The sequence below is a fragment of the Papio anubis genome, chromosome X (assembly GCF_008728515.1).
Source record: "Papio anubis isolate 15944 chromosome X, Panubis1.0, whole genome shotgun sequence".
NCBI lineage: Eukaryota > Metazoa > Chordata > Mammalia > Primates > Cercopithecidae > Papio > Papio anubis.
In genome coordinates, this window is record NC_044996.1 from 76,415,779 (window position 1) to 76,427,838 (window position 12,060).

Here is a 12,060-nt window from a genome sequence, read left to right on the forward strand (position 1 = left end):
TCAAGCCAGTTGCAGAAATTTGCAAAAGTAATGCGGAGCCAAATGTTAATCACCAAGACAATGAGGAAAATGTCTCCAGGGCATGTCAGAGACCTTCATGTCAGCTCCTCCCATCACAGGCCCTGTGGCTTAGGAGGAAAAAATGGTTTCATGGGCCAGGCCCAAGGCTCCTCTGCTCTATACAGTCTTAGGACATGGTGCTCCTCATCCCAGCTGCTTCAGCTCCAGCTGTGGCTAAAAAGGGGCCAATGTACAGCTCAGGCTGTTGCTTCAGAGGGAGCAAGCCCCAAGCCTTGGTGGCTTACATGTGGTGTTGGGCCTGTGAGTGCACAGAAGTCAAGAATTGAGGTTTGTGAACCTCTGCCGCAATTTCAGAGGATGTATGGAAATGCCTGGATCTCCAGGCAGAAGTTTGCTACAGGGTGAAGCCCTTATGGAGGACCTCTGCTAGGGCAGTTCAGAAGGGAAATGTGGGATTGGAGACCCCATACAGAGTCCCCACTGGGGCACTGCCTAGTACAGCTGTGAGAAGAGGGCCACTATCCTCCAGACCCCAGAATGGTAAATCCACTGACAGCTTGCATTGTGCATCTAGAAAGGCCAAAGACACTCAATGCCAGCCTGTGAAGGCAGCCAGGAGGGGGGCTGTACTCTGCAAAGCCACAGGGGTGGCACTGCCCAAGGCTGTGGGAGCCCACCTCTCACATCAACATAACCTGGATGTGAGACATGGAGTCAAGGAAAATCATTTGGGAGCTTCAAGATTTTACTTCCCAGCTGAATTTTGGACTTGCATGAGGCCTTTAGCTCCTTTGTTTTGGCCAATTTCTTCCACTTAGAATGGGTGTATTTGCCCAGCGCCTGTACCCCCACTGTATCTAGGAAGTCACTAACTTGCTTTTGATTTTACATCTTTGATTTTAACTTGCTTTTCATTTTACTAACTTGCTTTTTATCTTATCAGCCCTAGGCTCATAGGCAGAGGGACTTGCCTTGTCTCAGGTGAGACTTTGGAGTTTGACTTTTGAGTTAATGCTGGAATGAGTTAAGGCTTTGGGGGACTGTTGGGAAGGCATGATTGTGTTTTGAAATGTGAGGACATGAGATTTGGGAGGGGCTGGGGTGGAATGATATAGTTTGGCTGTGGCCAGACCCAAATGTCATCATGAATTGTAGTTCCCATAATTCCCATGTGTTGTGGGAGGGACCCAGTGGGAGGTAATTGAATCATATGGCTGCCCGTTAGCCCCCTGCTGCTGTTCTCATGATAGTGAGTGAGTTCTCATGAGATCTGATGATTATATAAGGGGCTTTTCCTCCTTTAGCTTGGCTCTTCTCCTTGCTGCCACCATGTGAAGAAGGACATGATTGCTTCCCCTTCCACTACAATTGTAAGTTTCCTGAGGCCTCCACAGCCATGCTGAACTGTGAGTCAATTAAACCTCTCTCCTTTATAAATTACGCAGTCTCAAGCATGTCTTTATTAGCAATGTGAGAACGACTAATTCACTCTACTTTTTTGTTTTCCATTGCATTCACTGAGGTACTATGATTTTGCTTGTTTATTTGATTATAGTCTATCTTTCCTTACTAGAACATAAGCACTTGAGAATAAGGACTTTGTTTTGTTCAAGGCTACATTTTTAGTCTCCAGAAGAGTGTTTGGCATATAGTATACATTCAAAAGTTCTGTTGGAAAAATAAACAACTCCATAAAATACTTGAGGACAAGTACCATTCAACATCCCCTATTCATGTTCCTCATGCTAAACACACTTGCCTTAATCAAACAATAGAACTTAAAACAGAAAGAGCCCTAGACACCTTGGAGTCTACCTTCCTCAGTTAGTAGACAGTAAAGCTGGATGGAAGTGTCTTCCCCAGGGTCATACAGAAAGTTGTTGGCAGAGTCAGAATAAGAATCCAAATCACCTAACTCTAGCTCCACAACTTTTTTTACTATGCCATGCTAGACACACAAATTAGTCTTGTTTTCCAACTACAGGGCACAGGTAAGGCATTGTTAATCTGGAGAAGTAAGCTCTGGGAAAATTAGTGTGGAGGTGGGAGGTTTTTGCTTTTCCACAAACAAAAGTTTCTCTGAAAATTTTCTCTGGTTTTGGAGCGCAATAACAACTGGACTAAGTATCACATAAACACCTGACCTCTTAAATCGTGAAAAACAACATCACTCAATAAATCAATTAACAGGTCTTTTTAAGTGCCTAACATGTGCCTAAACCTGTACTACTTGCCTAGGAAGCTCTGAAGACGTTCAGCTCTGTTTTTTGGTCTATAGGAGCAATCTAATAATGGAGGTAAGGCTCACCAGTCTGAAACACAAGCATATACCAAATTGTGAGATACAGACAAAAAACACTGTTGAGAAGAGTGGGAAACCATAAGAGGCTGATGAAGTACCAGAAGACATTATGTAGGAAAGAAGACATCTTTGCACCTGTTTCACAGGGTATTCCTGTCAATGCTTTTTGTCTTCTTCCATTCAGAAGTGTTCATTTGCATCCATCGACCTGACCCTATCTCCATGGTTCTCCAGGGAAGGATGATGTATTTGATACAGTTACCAGGTCTCTTCCTTTCCCTTCCCCACACCCCACAATGAGATCTACTCTCAGTTCAATACATGTTTACTGAGCACCCCGTGGACACTAGGAACTGAGCAAGGGACTTGGAATTTAAAGAAAACAAGATGAATAAGGTATGGTCACTTATTTTCAGTAGGTTGGAGTCTAATAGGACAGATATACACAAAGGTTTACAACTTAATTTAGTATTTTTAGGAAAATTAGTTTATTTATATTCATCTTTATTTAAAAATGGATTTAAAGTGGCAAATATGGCAAGCTCTGCTTATGAAAAAAAGTTGTTATCAGAACCCAGATGAGAGACAGAATGATGCAGAGAGTCGATGAAAACTTCTCAGAAAAGGTGATATTTAAATTGAACTTAGATGATACTTAGAAATTTTCTAGGAACTCAGGAGTTGAGGGCGTGGGCAGAGGGAGGCATTCTAGATGAACAAAACAGTGCACAAAGGTGGGAATTGCCTACCTGCCTGGGTAATTGCTAGTTGTTCTGTGTCTGAAGCAGGAATAAAAAATGCCTGCATGGTCACCACTATCAGTTCCTCCCAAGCCCATGAGAAATTGCTAATCAGGCATAATGTTTCTTCCCAATAAGCCTGGATATGACTTAGAATCCTTCAAAACAGAGAACTGCAAATGGCTATTTGTAGTCAATTTGAATTGATCCATAAGATGAAACATACTTATCATCCTTGACTGATCTGCAATGCCTTTAAAGTCACAGATTTTCAGGAAATAGAATCTGGTTGAGAATCTATGTCTTTAACAAACTATCCCTGCACCCCCCACCCCAACCATGATTCTGATGTAGTGAGTTCATGGGCCTGTATTTTGGAGCTACTATGGTGTATCATGTTGCTGAATTTAGATTTTTCTCCTATGATCAGAAATGTTAAATCAGGGTAGGGTAAGTATTTTAGAAAGCTGTATTTGGCAATAACGTGCAGTATAGACTGGAGGAATGAAAGACTGGTGGCAAGGAATCTGCTTAGTGTGTAACTATAATGTTTCAGGCAAGAGATGACAAGTGCTGAGGAGGAGAAGATAAATTGGAGAGACATTAACTGAGAGAGATGATAGAAAAGTAGTAATTGCCAGAAGCCAAGCACTTTGAGAAGAACATAAAAGAAGGAGAAACAATTTGTAGGTGAAAGAAGGAATTTGGTGTATAAGGAAAAATTTATAAAGGTAAAATTTGAGCCAGGCATTGAAAGATAGTTAACACTTGACATTAGGAAAAGTGTACAAGGCCATTTCAGACCTCTGTACTAGCAAGAGGAATGATCTAAAGGTAGAAAAATCATAAGGCATATATGAAGAGCAATGAGTAGTTCAATTTGGCAGGCTTGGTTTGGCATTCAAAGGTGACTTTTTCTCATCATCATCCCTGTTCCTAGGTGACTTCTTTCACTACCCAGCTTGCAGGTGCTCAGGAAACATAAATTGGTGTTAATATTAACTAAAGTGTGGCTCTCATCTGCAAGAACACTGTTGTAGAGTTGATTCTAAGAGGCTTTTGGTTTCTGTGCAGTTCTGGGTTGTTCCTACTGCCATTTGCCAACCTTGAACACTGCTCTGGGAGGTGGACTAAGGAAGGACTAGATTAAGAAAATGTGGCACATATACACCATGGAATACTATGCAGCCATAAAAAAGGATGAGTTTGTGTCCTTTGTAGGGACATGGATGCAGCTGGAAACCATCATTCTCAGCAAACTTTCACAAGAACAGAAAACCATACACCGCATGTTCTCACTCATATGTGGGAACTGAACAATGAGATCACTTGGACTCGGGAAGGGGAACATCACACACCAGGGCCTATCATGGGGAGGGGGGAGGGGGGAGGGATTGCACTGAGAGTTATACCTGATGTAAATGACGAGTTGATGGGTGCTGACGAGTTGATGGGTGCAGCACAGCAACATGGCACAAGTATACATATGTAACAAACCTGCACGTTATGCACATGTACCCTAGAACTTAAAGTATAATAATAATAAAAATATATAATTAAAAAAGTTGTTTATTATTTAATGGAGGAAGAAGAATAGGTTTATTGCCACAAAAAAACTCCACAGGGAACATCCAGTATGTAAAATGGCAATTTCTGCAAAGCTCTGAAGGAATCCCTAGGCAAAAACAATTATGAAATTATTTCTCACTTATCCCTAGGCAAAAATAATTATGAAAAACCCTCCTTCAATTAAGTTATGTTATAAATACACTTTTTCACAGGACATTACATTCACAAAGTATGTTTATAATTGTCTTTATTGTGAGGGTGAAGAAACTAAGGTTCAAAGAGGTTACAGGCCTTGAGAAAGGACAATTGACAAGTAATTCACTAAGGCTCAAATCGACGTATTCGACCACCATCTCCAAATCCAAAATGTTTCTATTGCAGGAGGAGGTATCAAGTATTGATTGGTATCAAATCTACCTCACTATTTTAAATAATTAAATGTTGACAATAATTAATTTCAACAAACACTTTCTGAGCATTTATTCTGTTTTCGGTACTATGGTAGGCCCACAGAATGCAGAGACTGGGAAAACAAAATTATTGTTCTCAAGGGCTCATAGTCTAGTGGGCAACACAGACACGTATAGAAATAATCACAAGTCAATAAGAGAAATGCTAATAGAAGAATGTGCTAAGTACTGTGGGAGTTCAGAAGAAGAGGAAATTATTGTACAGAAATAAATTTGCTTTGAAGAAGGCTAAAGCCCTCAGTTAACACAATTAAATTTCTGTGATAGAATTGCAGGCTTGCAGATGGAACACAAGGAGAGAATGGAATGGGTATGTTTTTGGGGTCTCCTTTAAAATACCCTTGTGCTACTCTGATTGATTTCCAGCTTTGTGGTGGCCATGATTGTACTGCTACTCTTTGTCTGGGCTGGGTTTAGTGGGGCCCATGGTTTGTCTCAGCAACCTCTGCATTGACTTCTGCCAGGTCTGGTACAGGGTGTTGGATGCTAGAAGAGCAGACTGGGTATTGCCATTTGAAGTTGTTCTGCACATGCCTAGGGCTAAAGTGGGACAAGTCTCTGGGCTGTCAGAATTTATAGTAAGAATAGGACCTATCTAGCATTATTCTGCCTACCAGTGGAAAGAGAACTGAACTAATGTTGATTGAATGCTTAATGTTTCATTTTAGTTTAGAGCAACACGCATTTATGGATGGTCTCCTGTTTGTTAGGCATTTTATAAGACACCACAGTTTTACCTTATAGTAGGAGAAACATTAGGTAAAGAAGTATCTGTAAATAAATAACCCACAGTGGTATACCATACAGTAAAGTTATATATAATGAGCCATTGGTACCCAAATAATGGAGCCATAAATTGTGTTTCGGGGTTTACAACATGCTTCAGTGGGGAATCAGCATTGGAACTGGGCTCTTATGGCCGAGTATACCAAGCATGGTGTAAAGTGCTTTAGGAAAGTAACTTATTCAGGATGCTTTGGTTGCAAATTACAGAAACTCAACTTATACTAATCAGAACAAAACGGAGGAATATTGGCTCATATAACAGAAAAGTCCAGCGGTTGGACAGGTTTCAAGTATGGTTCAGTCATGACTCTGGCACATTTCCTCTGTGATTCTCTTGATTCTGTCCTGCTTTGTATGTTGTCCTTGTTCTCAGGCTGAATTCCCTCAGGGTAATAACAGAGAAACCAGTGGCAATTGGGGCTGATATTTTCTCTTTTATATTCAGTGAGATAGAAGGCACTGCTTATCACACCAGAAAATAAAAGTGAACCTTAGTGATACAGAAAAACTAAAATTTAGAATAAAATTATACTAACCGTGGGGGATCTCCCAGGAATTAGTTCAAAAGCAGTTGAATGGTTGAAATAGCTTGGTGGGAATCCCAATTTCAACTTCTGTTTCATATTTATTTAATTCTTAGTTTTAAATGGAATCCCTATTATATACCTTTTATAGTATGTGCATTGATTAATAGACAAATACATTTTGGATTTCTAGACTAGTAATACTATTTCTGTAACACAAACATCACTTGTCCCATCAAGTCATTCTTTACAGCTTGCATATGCAATGAGCATGGTGTGCAAAGCTAATTATGGGAAAGCAGTATTATGAATGGTTTAAGAGTACAGTCCCTGGAGTCTGCCATATCTGTGTTTTCATCTCTGCTTTGCCATCATTTAGATGTGTACATTGGACAAATTACTTTATCTTTTGGAGCTTTAGTTTCTTTATCTACAAAATGCAAACAATATTAAGACCTACCTCATAATGTTGGAGAATTACATGAGTAATCCATGTAATCCATATAGCAAATATTCTCAAAGTTTCTTCATTCACTGTGCCCTTAGTGTTTTCATATTTTTTTCCACAGCATCCCTAAGCCAAAAGAAATATTGAAATATAAAACAGTTCTGTTTATTGAGTAATTAGGTGCAAAAAGCTTAACGGTAGTAGTTCACAAGGCATCTGACAGATGTTAATATGTTTCCCTCAAAAATTTAAAATGTCTTGCAGTACCTCCGTAAATTGCTTACGGCATGCTGGGGTGCCGTGGTGACAAGTTTGGGAATAGAACATTGCCAGGCGTGTAGGTGGGGTTAATTATGAGGTATTTATTACTATTATTGTGAAATGTCTATGATTATTATTAGAGGGGACCTGTCTACCAAAGGAATAGTTTATAGTTTGAATCAGACGTTGACTATCTCTGATGAAGGATATCTTTCTGTTTGATAGCAATCCTTTCTAGTCCCAGGTATCTTCTAAGTCAGTAACACCTCGTCCCAGTCTGGGAGAGGAGAATGTTTTCTATGGACACAGACAAGACAACTTTATTCCCAAGGCAGTACCATTTTCTATCTTTGCCACCATCAAAATTTTTCCACCTTCCTAATTGCACTCACTAGCCTAAAGTTGCTCTTTCAGAAGAAACTTCCGTATGTTCAATCAAATATTCTTCTCTTTGTCTCTGCCTGGTCTTTCCCACTGTCCTTTTCTTTAACCTTCCTTCTCTTCCTCTCTCCATGTTCCTCTCAGTCAGTTCCTGAAACCCGGCCCTGCCCCCTCATGATGAAGGAAGGCTGGCTACCTAATTCAAGAAGAATAATTGGTTGGATTCTGTTTTGAGTCTCACCTTGGCCTGTGAACCAACAAGAACAGTGGGTACTGATAGTTCATTCCTGCACACCTTCTTCCTTTCTCCTAAGGGAACAGAGAAAAGCAATTTCAACAGTGACTCCAGAAGGTGGCCTGTGGGTTTTGGCACCCTTGAGAGGCTGAGAGGAGTGGAGGTGGGGGATGTGCTGAATCTCTAACTCTTAGCAATTGAGGCCCAAAGATCTTTGACTTTTACCTACAGGTTAGAGCTGACTTTAGTTCTGTTTGGTTGTTTAGATTCACTGAAGGGAAATCTGATGTCTGGGGAATGAGAAGGAATAAAATAGCTAACCTGTCCATGCACTGTTGACTCTGGGCCTCCTTGATGCTGCCCGGCAAAGGTCGGGAGCAGCTGGCTAGCTTTCAGCTCTGGCCAGCGGCGTTTGCTTTGGCCATTGTGGGGAAAGAGCACTTTGTGGAAAGCCAGCCTTCCCAGCCAAGGGCCTATTTTCATCGTGAGTCTGTTGAGTCCAGCCTGAAGGTTGGGTCCAGCATCAACAGAGGCCATGGAAAATGGGACTGGATACCTGGCAGTCAGAACTGTGGGCTTTGTCTTTCTGACCAGGACATTCATCCCTGAGACTATGAAAGTGGGAATGATGGAGAGCCAGGGACTTTGTGGCACTAGGGCCAGAAAGAGCTATATGCTCTTTGTGTAGTCATTGTAGCCCAGGCCTGGCTGGGATACATCACTAGACCTCACCTCTTTACAGCCTACTTAGTCTAGAAAGGTGAGTGTGTAACGAGAGCAGACAGAGCTCCCCAAGTGCCTGAGGTTCCCTAAGTGGGGCCTCCCCACACTGAGAGACCACTAAATCATTGGATAAATATCCTTCTCAACTAGCCAGATCCCATGGGAACACAGAAAAGTCTCAGTTATAATCTTTTTCCTCTGGGGTCTCAAGATTTTTCTGGGGAAACAGGCCATTTTCACAAAGAGATGCTCTCAGTATTAGGAAGGATATAAGTTAGGACCATGTGAGTGGTACAAAGAAGTCCTGAAGGAGTTCAGAGGAGGGCAAGAGCCCTGGGGGAGGTATGGTTGAGTTGGGTCCTGAAAATGAGTAGGAATCAGAGAAAGATGTGACAAGATGCTCTCATCACATCTCTTATGCCTTCTAAAGCAAAACTCCTTTGAAATTGACCCAGCATACATCTTTCATTCACTGTAAGAGCCTGACCTCCAACCAGATTGTGTTCAGACTAGGGTAGCTGTATTGAGATGGTTTGGAACTTAACTGACCAGAATGACCTGAATTTCTCAAACCAATGCAACTTGTGTAGAGCCAAGATAGAACTAGAATGATATCTAGAAGCATGAATCATCTTCATCAGGTTCTGCTTTTACCCTGTCAATCGACCCTATCACAACCTGAAACTCAACAGTGGCTCTTCTCTTGCTTTCAGGATGGCCAAGAGAATGTATTTTGTGCTCAAGGCCTTTAACAGTCTGACCCAAACCTTCACTTCCAGTTGTAATTTAGTCTTAGATACTCCCCTCTCTCCACACAAGCTAAATCTCTTCCTTATCCCTTGGAGTCCATGGGAAATGACTTGAAGTTATTCAAGGTCTTGGAGGACCTTGGCATAAGTCTCCTTCCTCCCTTTGAGGATTTGGGATTCTCTGTGAGGTCTATTAACTCTCCTTCATATATCTACTATCCCCATTACATTCTTACTTAAGCAGAGTCCCATTGAAAACTGCTATTTTGTTGCTTTAGATCCGTGGTCAGCAACCTTACTCTGGAAAGAGCCACATAGTAAAATACTTTGGGCTTTGAGAGCCGTAATGTCTACTACCACTCAACTACTACTACTCAACTCTGCTGTGGTAGCAAGAAAGCAGCCATAGATAATATGCAAATTAATGAGCATGGCTGTGTTCCAACAAAACCTTATTCATGGACTGAAATTTCAGTTTCATGTAATTTTGCATATGTCACAAAACGTTATTTTTTTTCATTTTTTCAACTATTTAAAAATGTAAAAACCATTCTTAGCTCATGCTCTGTACAAAAACAGGCAGTGAGTTGGGTATGGCCTGTAAGCCCTAGTTTGCCAACGCCTGCTCTAGAAGACAGGATTCAGACTTCTGGGTGAAATCCATAAGGAAGAAATTTGGGGCTCAAAATTTTTAAAAATGACTAGCGTTATAGGAAAATGGAATAGGTTGTCCAGGAACTACTACTTTTTCCAACTACTACTTTTTCACGTAAAGTATTCAAGCACCACTGGTTAGGGATGTCATAAGAGGACTCAGAAGTCTTATGTAGAACTGGACTTGATGTTTTCTAAGTCTATAGGACAGTACTTTTGTCAAAGTGTTGCTTCTTCCACATAGCCATCATTCACCAATTACTTTACTGTCTCCCTTTTATTTTTGAAGATCTGTGAATTTGTCTTCCACTCCTCCCCACCTAACATTTGATGTTATCATCTCACTTTTTTCTCCATTGTTTTCATTTATGTACATTTTATTTCCCTTCCAGAAACCCAGGGGTTAATGTCAAAAGGGCAACGTTCGTCCAGCAGCTGCCACACTGTTGCCTAGCAACCATTAGGGGCAGCTGAGAATTACTGCACAAGCCTTTGTGGGAACATGGTTTGACCCAACCATCAGAGGGCAGAGTAAATGATAATAATAATAATATATAAATACCCTTTATTAAATATAAAAGCAGGATTTGATTCTGTTTTACAGAACACCATATTCTTGTTTATTTTCCTATAAAGAATTTACACTTGCTTTAAGAAATTTCAGCTTTTTCTCCCCTCTCTTTCACAGTGGTTTGGTCCTGCTACTTAAAACAGCATCCCTTATCATCAATCCTCCACAGGGGTCTGACTCTGTCCTACAGATTACTAGACCCTTTACAATCTTCATCTTCCTCTTCTTTTCCTTCCCTCTCCCAGAGTGGTTTGATGGCACCTTATAGAAAAGCATCTCCATTCAACAATCTATGCATCTCAGTGGTCTGATTCTGTCTGGAGAGCATCAGCATATTTCCTCCTCCTGTCTCACACCAGTGATTTGATCCTGCGTTACTGAGCATCAGTTTATTTTAGCTCTTCCCCTGGGGTCCACAGTAGTTTGATCTTACCTCTTGGACTTTCTTATCCCCCCTCCAGCACCACCACCACAAATGGTATGATCCTTAGCATCAGGTCCTTTTTCTCCCCCAACTGGTCTTCTAAGCAGATTGAAGCTGCTTCATCTCATTCCTGATTTGTCCTGATTCCCTCAGTGGCTTGCTCCTGCATTAGTAATGTAAAATGGCCCAAATGGGTTTAAAATGGTCAGAAGTTGGTCTCGATCAGTTCAAATATTTTTTGATGAAGAAACTCAGTTCTGGTCAGTACAAATCTATTTTGACCAGTTTAAACCAGTTCTGCAGAACTCGAGCCTGTGGTCAGTAAACCCAGGAAGATGACTGAAGACTATGCTGATCCAAGCCAAAGCAAAGAATCAGGTACTTAACAGAAGTTGATACTCAGCTGAGAACCAAAATAGAAAACAGATCAAATAAGAAGACAGGGAAATACAGGGGCCAGGGTTGGTTGAGGGGAGATGCAAAAGAGGCTAGTTGCACCCAAAGTTGGACAACGTTTTTTTCTTTTTTTTTCTTTTTTTAGAGATGAGAGGCCATTTTGAGGAGGTAATGCAGAGTTTAGGGCTTTGCCTTGGTTTGTCTGGGAAGCAGTATGTGACCTCACAGCATCCAGTAGTTTCATCTGGCTGGAGCTGAGACTAGGTTGTGTGTGGCCCCAATGATTCTTGGCTCCGCATGCCAGCTCCTGAAGGCATTCTTTGTGTCTGGTCTCACATCAGGCCAAAGTTAGTGGAATACCAAACCATGAATGACAACTTTTCCATCTTTTTAACTGTAGCAGGTCATAACACTGTGTATCTGTTTAGGGATGCTATTTAGGGTAGAAGGAGGGATTGGTAAATCTTGAAGAAAAGAGCTAATTATAATAGGTACGGCATGAAGTGAATGACTCAGCTAATTAGAATTGAGTTGAGGAGCATACCTTGCGATGTTTTAGAGAGCTGTGTAAGACAAAGTGGTAGAACAGTATCTAATCTCTCATACTTAGAACAGTATCTAATCTCTCATCTGCAAGACTGGCTATCTATTTCCGTGTTGTTTGTGGGCTGAGGTAGAAATTGGCCTGCGTTATCTGGATTTCTCCCATGTGGTTGCCTTTCTGTCCTTTGCTGGGACTGCAATGTGAAGGGTAGGGGCTGAAAAACATGGAGAATGAAGAAAGAATTTTCATAGATTGCAGCATT